Source organism: Ciconia boyciana, unplaced genomic scaffold (assembly GCF_034638445.1).
Source record: "Ciconia boyciana unplaced genomic scaffold, ASM3463844v1 HiC_scaffold_44, whole genome shotgun sequence".
Taxonomy (NCBI): Eukaryota; Metazoa; Chordata; class Aves; order Ciconiiformes; family Ciconiidae; genus Ciconia; species Ciconia boyciana.
In genome coordinates this window covers 93,467-104,591 of record NW_027328412.1, presented here as the reverse complement: position 1 = coordinate 104,591, position 11,125 = coordinate 93,467, and the positions used below count along the sequence as shown (strand labels likewise).

General features: G+C 59.7%; 2 pseudogenes; both read left to right on the top strand.

Annotated features, from left to right (window-relative positions):
• The first annotated feature begins 2,628 nt into the window (after positions 1 to 2,628).
• Positions 2,629 to 3,403, top strand: LOC140645924 (feather keratin Cos2-3-like; annotated as a pseudogene).
• A 4,865-nt stretch (positions 3,404 to 8,268) lies between these two features.
• Positions 8,269 to 9,042, top strand: LOC140645923 (feather keratin Cos2-3-like; annotated as a pseudogene).
• Positions 9,043 to 11,125: the final 2,083 nt, after the last annotated feature.

The window sequence follows — 11,125 nt, the reverse complement described above, 5'->3', positions numbered from 1 at the left end:
CCTGGGAGAAGGCCACTGGGCTGAGGCCACCACCCATGACACCGGTTGTATTTTGTATGAGAGGAGCGGAAGGCAGCACGCTGGGAAGGGTAGGAAAGATTGTCAACGGGGTCCCACAGGGAACACCTGTCTGTACCCGCCTAATCCATCAGCCATGCATTTTAGCGGCGATCCCTTAACGGGATAGCTCCTCCTCTTCTTGACTTCTCCGTGCCTTTTCATAACACCATAACTACCCAGGTGCTGTCCCCACAAAGCGTGAGGGGCTGCCATGGAAAATCCTCGGGAGCAAATGCCAGCCATTTCGACTCAGAGTCCTGTCTCTCTGTAGAGCAGCTGGCAAGCTCTCTTCACGGATCTCTTTCCCCTGCGAGCAGTCCTTGTACTGGGATGGACTTTGGCTCACCAGTTGGTCCCACTGACTGTACCATGAGGTACAGTCCTACCACCCACAGAGCCCTACCACCGACAACCAAGTCCCAAGGAAGCACGAGCTGGCTTGCACCACCTCGCACCTCCAGAGCAGCCATGCATTCACCACAGAAGCCATGTACTCTGTGATCAAGGCAATCACACATACTGCCTGCAAATTACGTTTTTCATCAGAGTAATTCCACATATGGCTCTTACACATGGGCATTGCGTCAAGAAAAGCCAAGGGGTCCCTGTGGATGAAGAACAACTCATGAAAGACACCCATCAAAAGAGCTCGATACCATGCCTTGCCTTGCCTTGCCTTGCTTTGCCATGCCTTGCTTTCCCTTCCTTTGCTTTGCCTACCCTTGCCTTGCCTTGCCTTGCCTTCCCTTCACTTCCCTTGCCTCGCCTCGCCTTGCCTACCCTTGCCTTGCCTTGCCTACCCTTGCCTTGCCTTGCCTACCCTTGCCTTGCCTTGCCTTGCTTTCCCTTGCCTTCCCTTGCCTTCCTTTCCCGTTTCTCCTCTGCATGTTTCCCATCCAGTGTGTGATCCTTCTCCACTGTCGTTGCATCCCTCCTTCTCCGTCCCACCTCCCTCCTCCAGAAAGAAATCTTGCCCCAGTTGGATGCTCCCAGTCCTTCCAGCATCCTTGCACATCCTGGTGAATACCACTCTGTTTCCCACTTTCTTACTCCTTCCCTCACCTTGTGTTTCTTCGGGCTCTAGATCAGTGGCTTGAGGAGAGGCAGCACCAGCACCGTTGAAGACGGACACTCCTCTGTGCCGGGAGAGGCTGGTAGTGAGGCGGGCGAAGATCAGGGACCATGGCCTGAAGAACAGCATAACCACAGCTAAGTGGCAAGTGCCTTGCGTCTCTCTTCTCATATCTGCTGCCAGGTGGAGAGCTGAATCGCCCCACAGGAGCCCAACAAGGCCGGGTTGCACACCAGGGGAGTTGGTACCACCTTTGGAGACAAGGAGCACACCAGTCCGGCAGCGCTCAGCACAGGCCAGCATGGGCGGTACCTCACAGAAGAAGCAGTCAATGACATTGGGGCTGCGGCTGGGCAACCATAGGGTGAGTGCCACTGGGGCCAGCGAGGGGAGAGTGGCCCCAGCCCTCAGGCCTGCCATCGCAATGGCACAGACCTTCCCTCGCATGACACGGGGGATCCCTGGGGCTGGCACGTGGCCACAGATCGCTCGTAGGCCATGACTGCGAGCAGGAAGGGCTGGGCCACACAGCTGCCAAAGAAGCTTGTCCTCTCCATAGATAGGAAGTGCAGTGGCATCCTGAGCATCGTGACCAATGAGCGGCCGATCACCGAGGCCCAGAATCCCAGAATCGTTGAGGTTGGAAGGCACCTCTGGTGATGGTCAGGGTCCGACCCTCCTGCTCAAGCAGGGTCAGCGAGAGCAGGTTGATCAGGACGCTGGCCCGTGTAGTCCTGAATATTTCCAAGAATGGAGACTCCACAACCTGCCTGGGCAATATCTCCTGGGCTTGGCCACCCTCCGAGTAGAAGAGTTTTTCCTCGTGCCTGGGTGGAATTTCCTTCCACGCTGCTCCAGTATGCACACAAGGGCAAGTAAGCAAGCACTCCTGCCTACACGTGAGCAACTGTGGACTCGCCCGAGGACACACGAGGAAGCCCTCGGCAGGGCAGGGCTGGAGCACGCTGGGGCAGGACAAGGCTCCAGACACGCTGACGGCGCTGGTATTTGTAGGGGACCCCCCGGAGAGAGCCTAGAGAGCAGAGGAGGCCCAACAGGCACACAAAGGCCTCCCCAGAGCGGCATTAGGAGGAAGACAGTCAAAAGCTGCAGCAGCCTGCCAGTGACCATCAGAGAGAGCTTGGAGGGTGGGAGGAAGGGGACGCGGCACATTGTCCCGCTCGGGAACCCTTTGGCATGCAGGCGAGGATTGCAGGGCTGGGAGCAGCTGGGCCCTTTCTGCCAGTGGGGCTGCCAACAAGCCCACACGAGTGCCCCAGGCCAATGTCCCCAGCCTGCACGCGACCCCTCCGGCACTTGGGACTCATCTGCTGCTGGCACTGATGTGCTCCTGTCCCAGGAATCCTTAGGTCTCCCACCCCAGCAATGAAAAGGAACCTCCAAGGGGGAGCGAGCGGGCACGACCAAACAAGGAAATGAAAAGGCAGCCGTGCAGGAAGCCAAAACACAGCCCGTATCATTAGCTGGGATGTTTTGCATTTCAGATGAGCTTCTCAGAAAATTACTACTTCCACAGAGGCTTCCTCTGGACCTGGGGCAGTGCAGGACCAGTATAAAAGCCACCCCAGCTCTTCACTCTCTCATCCGCTTCGCTCCCCTTCTTCTCCTTCGGAAGCAAGTGAGTTGGAAGCTCTGTCCCATACTGGGGCTTGGGGCTGCCACTCCTGGGAGGGGAAGCGGGGAGAAGGTCTGGCGTGGAGAGGGGCTGGGGCTGGGCTGAGGGGACTCTGGGGCTCTTGTCTAGGAAAGAGCTTTCCTGGGCCTGGCTCTCTTTGCATGGTGCCCAGGGGGACAGGCAAAGAGGTGTGTGCGCCTCCCTGCACAGCCTCCATCTCCCCGCCCAGCACATGCCTTGGCTCCTCGTGGTGGGCGGACAGGCTGCTCCTCACGCACCCCCGTGCTCCCCCCTGCCCTCTCTCCCAGGTGCACCTCCAGCCCCAAGACATGTCCTGCTACAACCAGTGCCTGCCCTGCCAGCCCTGCGGCCCGACCCCGCTGGCCAACAGCTGCACCGAGCCCTGTGTCAGGCAGTGCCAGAACTCCACCGTCGTCATCGAGCCCTCCCCCGTGGTGGTGACCCTGCCCGGACCCATCCTCAGCTCCTTCCCACAGAACACCGTTGTGGGATCCTCCACCTCCGCTGCCGTTGGCAGCATCCTCAGCTCTCAGGGAGTGCCCATCAACTCCGGGTGCTGTGACCTCTCTGGCATTTCCAGCCGCTACTGCGGCAGAACATGCCTCCCCTGCTAAAGCTGCCACAGGCGGCCCCGCAGAAGGACCCCCAGGAACCCAGAAGATGGTAGTGGACTGAGCACAGAGATCCTGGCCATCTCTTTCAGGGGGGCTGAGCATCCACCGCTCCACCTGCAAAGGCAGGCAGGCAGAGGCGTGCCTGGGCCCTCTGAAAACATGGCCCTCGTCTAACGTGCCTGTTTCTCACTCTCTTTCCTCTCTCTCTTTTCTCTGTTGTCTTCTGCTGCCCTGGGCTGTGAGCACCTGCTAAGCCCCATGCGAGGAAGGACCTGCTGCCCCTCTCCCTCTCAGGGGCAGGCAGGCAGGCAGGCAGGCAGGCAGGCAGACGCCACGTGCGAACTCCACCCTGGCCAAGGGGCAAAGACTCCTAGCTACCCCTGGTGCTCCCTGCACCGTGGGCCCCACTCAGAGGACCTCCTTCCCCTCTTTCAACTCATTAAAGTTCTGCTGCATCCCAGCCTGGGCCTCTGCGTGGTCCTTCTCTCTCCGCACGCTCTCCCTGGCTTCCAGAGAGAAAGGTGTCGCTCTGGGGAGATCTTGCGGGCATAAAGGACAGCCACCGGTGTTCCCGGAGGCCTGCCTTGCTGCATCCCCGCACACAAATGCCCTCCTCAGCCTTTGAGCACGCCCTGCAGATGATGCGGGAGCCCAACCACTGTCTGAGTGAGGAGTCCATCTCCCCGGCCGCACTGCCTGCTGGTGGTGGCACTGGGAGCTGGTTCTGCCTCCAGCAGCACCTGTGAGCCCTCCCTGGCTGGCGGCTCTGCCTCAGGAGGGCCCCTCTCCCTGTGGCAGGTGTGGTGGTGGTGGTGGTCCTGGTTGTCAGACAGGTTGCTCCTCACGGGCCCCTGTGCGTCTCTCCCCGGTGCACCTCTGGCCACAAGACGTCTCCAGCTACAACCTCTCTCTCCCTCAGCCGAGGAAGAGAGGTGGGCTATTCCTCGCCCACTTCCCTTTGTGGCTTCCAACTACAAGCCGGTGCTTCTGCAGCATTTCAGCTCTCCTTGCGTTGACTGAGCCTTCCTTGTAGGTCTTGCAGGGATCTGGTCTATCCCCAGTCAGGCTGCCAGCATTTCCTCCAGCACAGCTAGAAGAGGCGGAGTTTCTAAGTGCAGATGTGGTCTGTTTCCTGACAGCTCACTCTCTGTCTCTCTAGGCACGCACGTAGAAACAGTACCTAGGAGGATTTGCGTTATCGGCAAAAGGGATGCGTAGGGTCTTGTTCCCCCTTTCACGCCCGTTGCTCACAACACGTCCCCCATCCTTTGCCACGCGCCATCTGCAGACTCCCTCTCCCAAAAGGATAGCTCCCGGTTTTGCCGAAGGCTCAGGACTTCCTCTTCCCCTCCCGCGCTGGCAGTCCCACCGACCCACTGCCCTGCTCCTCCCCAGCCTGACACCCCTGTCTCACCAGCCTCCGCCAGTCCCACCAAGGCTGCCGGGTAAACCTGGACCGTGTCACGCTGCCCACTCCACAAGGTGCCCAGGGAGCTCCCAGGAAGTGGCAGCTGAAGCTTGCCAGCTCCTGTGTTCTCCTCCCTCTGCCAGCTCAAAGCCACCTCCAAACCTCAGCCCAAAGGGTGGAGCAAAACACTCTGAGGGCTGCCTGGGTTCTCACACCTCTGCCCCAGGGACCTTTTCTACTCACACCGCCTAGTGGTTAAAGCACTTGCTCGGCCAAACTAAGGGAATCAAGCTGCCACCTGTGCTGGGCCCCAGGCTCCCCAGGGCCAGGACCAGGTTTTCCAGTGCTGGGAGCTTCCAGCTGCTGCAGCCAGGCCACAGCTCGACCTTTCAAACTCCTCTCGGTCACAAGGGCCCTGGAACATCCTCGCAGGCACTCATACCCGCTTGTAAAACTGCTGCCTCTTGTAAAAGCCCAGGCCAGGCTGCCCAAGGGGAGCCGCGCACCTACGGCAGGCAGGTAGGAACCTGCTGACGGTTCCCAGAACTGGAACTGCAGTGCTCAGGCAGAAGGAGACACAGGAGGCGGCCAGGGACACAACCCTCACAGCCATCTCCAGCAGGGAAAAAGGCTCCCTGGTCGACTTCTCTGGCCACCCGGCGCACAGCCAGAGGCAGGGTAGCATCTGTGTCAGAGCACCATGCTGAGCAGTGCTGCTTTTCCCAGCCCATGACGCCATTCCCATGACGCCAATCCCACCCTACCTCGCCCTCTCCATCCAGCACTTCTCGGGACATGCAGCTCTACTTCCTTCTTCCCGGGCTTTCTGCCCACATGGTACGTCTCTCTTTCTTCCCTGGGAGAAGGCCACTGGGCTGAGGCCACCACCCATGACACCGGTTGTATTTTGTATGGAGGAGCGGAAGGCAGCACGCTGGGAAGGGTAGAAAGATTGTCAACGGGGTCCCACAGGGAACACCTGTCTGTACCGCCTAATCCATCAGCCATGCATTTTAGCGGCGATCCCCTAACGGGATAGCTCCTCCTCTTCTTGACTTCTCCGTGCCTTTTCATACCATAACTACCCAGGTGCTGTCCCCACAAAGCGGAGGGGCTGCCATGGAAAACTCGGAGCAAATGCCAGCCATTTCGACCAGAGTCCTGTCTCTGTAGAGCAGCTGGCAAGCCTCTTCACGGATCTCTTCCCCTGCGAGCAGTCCTTTGTACTGGGATGGACTTTGCTCACCAGTTGGTCCCACTGACTGTACCATGAGGTGCCCACAGAGCCCTACCACCGACAACCAAGTCCCAAGGAAGCACGAGCTGGCTTGCACCACCTCGCACCTCCAGAGCAGCCATGCATTCACCACAGAAGCCATGTACTCTGTGATCAAGGCAATCACACATACTGCCTGCAAATTACGTTTTTCATCAGAGTAATTCCACATATGGCTCTTACACATGGGCATTGCGTCAAGAAAAGCCAAGGGGTCCCTGTGGATGAAGAACAACTCATGAAAGACACCCATCAAAAGAGCTCGATACCATGCCTTGCCTTGCCTTGCCTTGCTTTGCCATGCCTTGCTTTCCCTTCCTTTGCTTTGCCTTGCCCTTGCCTTGCCTTGCCTTGCCTTCCCTTCACTTCCCTTGCCTCGCCTCGCCTTGCCTACCCTTGCCTTGCCTTGCCTACCCTTGCCTTGCCTTGCCTACCCTTGCCTTGCCTTGCCTTGCTTTCCCTTGCCTTCCCTTGCCTTCCTTTCCCGTTTCTCCTCTGCATGTTTCCCATCCAGTGTGTGATCCTTCTCCACTGTCGTTGCAACCCCTCCTTCTCCGTCCCACCTCCCCTCCTCCAGAAAGAAACTTGCCCCAGTTGGATGCTCCCAGTCCTTCCAGCATCCTTGCACATCCTGGTGAATACCACTCTGTTTCCCACTTTCTTACTCCTTCCCTCACCTTGTGTTTCTTCGGGCTCTAGATCAGTGGCTTGAGGAGAGGCAGCACCAGCACCGTTGAAGACGGACACTCCTCTGTGCCGGGAGAGGCTGGTAGTGAGGCGGGCGAAGATCAGGGACCATGGCCTGAAGAACAGCATAACCACAGCTAAGTGGCAAGTGCCTTGCGTCTCTCTTCTCATATCTGCTGCCAGGTGGAGAGCTGAATCGCCCCACAGGAGCCCAACAAGGCCGGGTTGCACACCAGGGAGTTGGTACCACCTTTGGAGACAAGGAGCACACCAGTCCGGCAGCGCTCAGCACAGGCCAGCATGGGCGGTACCTCACAGAAGAAGCAGTCAATGACATTGGGGCTGCGGCTGGGCAACCATAGGGTGAGTGCCACTGGGGCCAGCGAGGGGAGAGTGGCCCCAGCCCTCAGGCCTGCCATCGCAATGGCACAGACCTTCCCTCGCATGACACGGGGGATCCCTGGGGCTGGCACGTGGCCACAGATCGCTCGTAGGCCATGACTGCGAGCAGGAAGGGCTGGGCCACACAGCTGCCAAAGAAGCTTGTCCTCTCCATAGATAGGAAGTGCAGTGGCATCCTGAGCATCGTGACCAATGAGCGGCCGATCACCGAGGCCCAGAATCCCAGAATCGTTGAGGTTGGAAGGCACCTCTGGTGATGGTCAGGTCCGACCCTCCTGCTCAAGCAGGGTCAGCGAGAGCAGGTTGATCAGGACGCTGGCCCGTGTAGTCCTGAATATTTCCAAGAATGGAGACTCCACAACCTGCCTGGGCAATATCTCCTGGGCTTGGCCACCCTCCGAGTAGAAGAGTTTTTCCTCGTGCCTGGGTGGAATTTCCTTCCACGCTGCTCCAGTATGCACACAAGGGCAAGTAAGCAAGCACTCCTGCCTACACGTGAGCAACTGTGGACTCGCCCGAGGACACACGAGGAAGCCCTCGGCAGGGCAGGGCTGGAGCACGCTGGGGCAGGACAAGGCTCCAGACACGCTGACGGCGCTGGTATTTGTAGGGGACCCCCCGGAGAGAGCCTAGAGAGCAGAGGAGGCCCAACAGGCACACAAAGGCCTCCCCAGAGCGGCATTAGGAGGAAGACAGTCAAAAGCTGCAGCAGCCTGCCAGTGACCATCAGAGAGAGCTTGGAGGGTGGGAGGAAGGGGACGCGGCACATTGTCCCGCTCGGGAACCCTTTGGCATGCAGGCGAGGATTGCAGGGCTGGGAGCAGCTGGGCCCTTTCTGCCAGTGGGGCTGCCAACAAGCCCACACGAGTGCCCCAGGCCAATGTCCCCAGCCTGCACGCGACCCCTCCGGCACTTGGGACTCATCTGCTGCTGGCACTGATGTGCTCCTGTCCCAGGAATCCTTAGGTCTCCCACCCCAGCAATGAAAAGGAACCTCCAAGGGGGAGCGAGCGGGCACGACCAAACAAGGAAATGAAAAGGCAGCCGTGCAGGAAGCCAAAACACAGCCCGTATCATTAGCTGGGATGTTTTGCATTTCAGATGAGCTTCTCAGAAAATTACTACTTCCACAGAGGCTTCCTCTGGACCTGGGGCAGTGCAGGACCAGTATAAAAGCCACCCCAGCTCTTCACTCTCTCATCCGCTTCGCTCCCCTTCTTCTCCTTCGGAAGCAAGTGAGTTGGAAGCTCTGTCCTATACTGGGGCTTGGGGCTGCCACTCCTGGGAGGGGAAGCGGGGAGAAGGTCTGGCGTGGAGAGGGGCTGGGGCTGGGCTGAGGGGACTCTGGGGCTCTTGTCTAGGAAAGAGCTTTCCTGGGCCTGGCTCTCTTTGCATGGTGCCCAGGGGGACAGGCAAAGAGGTGTGTGCGCCTCCCTGCACAGCCTCCATCTCCCGCCCAGCACATGCCTTGGCTCCTGGTGGTGGGCGGACAGGCTGCTCCTCACGCACCCCCGTGCTCCCCCCTGCCCTCTCTCCCAGGTGCACCTCCAGCCCCAAGACATGTCCTGCTACAACCAGTGCCTGCCCTGCCAGCCCTGCGGCCCGACCCCGCTGGCCAACAGCTGCACCGAGCCCTGTGTCAGGCAGTGCCAGAACTCCACCGTCGTCATCGAGCCCTCCCCCGTGGTGGTGACCCTGCCCGGACCCATCCTCAGCTCCTTCCCACAGAACACCGTTGTGGGATCCTCCACCTCCGCTGCCGTTGGCAGCATCCTCAGCTCTCAGGGAGTGCCCATCAACTCCGGGTGCTGTGACCTCTCTGGCATTTCCAGCCGCTACTGCGGCAGAACATGCCTCCCCTGCTAAAGCTGCCACAGGCGGCCCCGCAGAAGGACCCCCAGGAACCCAGAAGATGGTAGTGGACTGAGCACAGAGATCCTGGCCATCTCTTTCAGGGGGGCTGAGCATCCACCGCTCCACCTGCAAAGGCAGGCAGGCAGAGGCGTGCCTGGGCCCTCTGAAAACATGGCCCTCGTCTAACGTGCCTGTTTCTCACTCTCTTTCCTCTCTCTCTTTTCTCTGTTGTCTTCTGCTGCCCTGGGCTGTGAGCACCTGCTAAGCCCCATGCGAGGAAGGACCTGCTGCCCCTCTCCCTCTCAGGGGCAGGCAGGCAGGCAGGCAGGCAGGCAGACGCCACGTGCGAACTCCACCCTGGCCAAGGGGCAAAGACTCCTAGCTACCCCTGGTGCTCCCTGCACCGTGGGCCCCACTCAGAGGACCTCCTTCCCCTCTTTCAACTCATTAAAGTTCTGCTGCATCCCAGCCTGGGCCTCTGCGTGGTCCTTCTCTCTCCGCACGCTCTCCCTGGCTTCCAGAGAGAAAGGTGTCGCTCTGGGGAGATCTTGCGGGCATAAAGGACAGCCACCGGTGTTCCCGGAGGCCTGCCTTGCTGCATCCCCGCACACAAATGCCCTCCTCAGCCTTTGAGCACGCCCTGCAGATGATGCGGGAGCCCAACCACTGTCTGAGTGAGGAGTCCATCTCCCCGGCCGCACTGCCTGCTGGTGGTGGCACTGGGAGCTGGTTCTGCCTCCAGCAGCACCTGTGAGCCCTCCCTGGCTGGCGGCTCTTGCCTCAGGAGGGCCCCTCTCCCTGTGGCAGGTGTGGTGGTGGTGGTGGTCCTGGTTGTCAGACAGGTTGCTCCTCACGGGCCCCTGTGCGTCTCTCCCCGGTGCACCTCTGGCCACAAGACGTCTCCAGCTACAACCTCTCTCCCTCAGCCGAGGAAGAGAGGTGGGCTATTCCTCGCCCACTTCCCTTTGTGGCTTCCAACTACAAGCCGGTGCTTCTGCAGCATTTCAGCTCTCCTTGCGTTGACTGAGCCTTCCTTGTAGGTCTTGCAGGGATCTGGTCTATCCCCAGTCAGGCTGCCAGCATTTCCTCCAGCACAGCTAGAAGAGGCGGAGTTTCTAAGTGCAGATGTGGTCTGTTTCCTGACAGCTCACTCTCTGTCTCTCTAGGCACGCACGTAGAAACAGTACCTAGGAGGATTTGCGTTATCGGCAAAAGGGATGCGTAGGGTCTTGTTCCCCCTTTCACGCCCGTTGCTCACAACACGTCCCCCATCCTTTGCCACGCGCCATCTGCAGACTCCCTCTCCCAAAAGGATAGCTCCCGGTTTTGCCGAAGGCTCAGGACTTCCCTCTTCACCCTCCCGCGCTGGCAGTCCCACCGACCCACTGCCCTGCTCCTCCCCAGCCTGACACCCCTGTCTCACCAGCCTCCGCCAGTCCCACCAAGGCTGCCGGGTAAACCTGGACCGTGTCACGCTGCCCACTCCACAAGGTGCCCAGGAGCTCCCAGGAAGTGGCAGCTGAAGCTTGCCAGCTCCTGTGTTCTCCTCCCTCTGCCAGCTCAAAGCCACCTCCAAACCTCAGCCCAAAGGGTGGAGCAAAACACTCTGAGGGCTGCCTGGGTTCTCACACCTCTGCCCCAGGGACCTTTTCTACTCACACCGCCTAGTGGTTAAAGCACTTGCTCGGCCAAACTAAGGGAATCAAGCTGCCACCTGTGCTGGGCCCCAGGCTCCCCAGGGCCAGGACCAGGTTTTCCAGTGCTGGGAGCTTCCAGCTGCTGCAGCCAGGCCACAGCTCGACCTTTCAAACTCCTCTCGGTCACAAGGGCCCTGAACATCCTCGCAGGCACTCATACCCGCTTGTAAAACTGCTGCCTCTTGTAAAAGCCCAGGCCAGGCTGCCCAAGGGGAGCCGCGCACCTACGGCAGGCAGGTAGGAACCTGCTGACGGTTCCCAGAACTGGAACTGCAGTGCTCAGGCAGAAGGAGACACAGGAGGCGGCCAGGGACACAACCCTCACAGCCATCTCCAGCAGGGAAAAAGGCTCCCTGGTCGACTTCTCTGGCCACCCGGCGCACAGCCAGAGGCAGGGT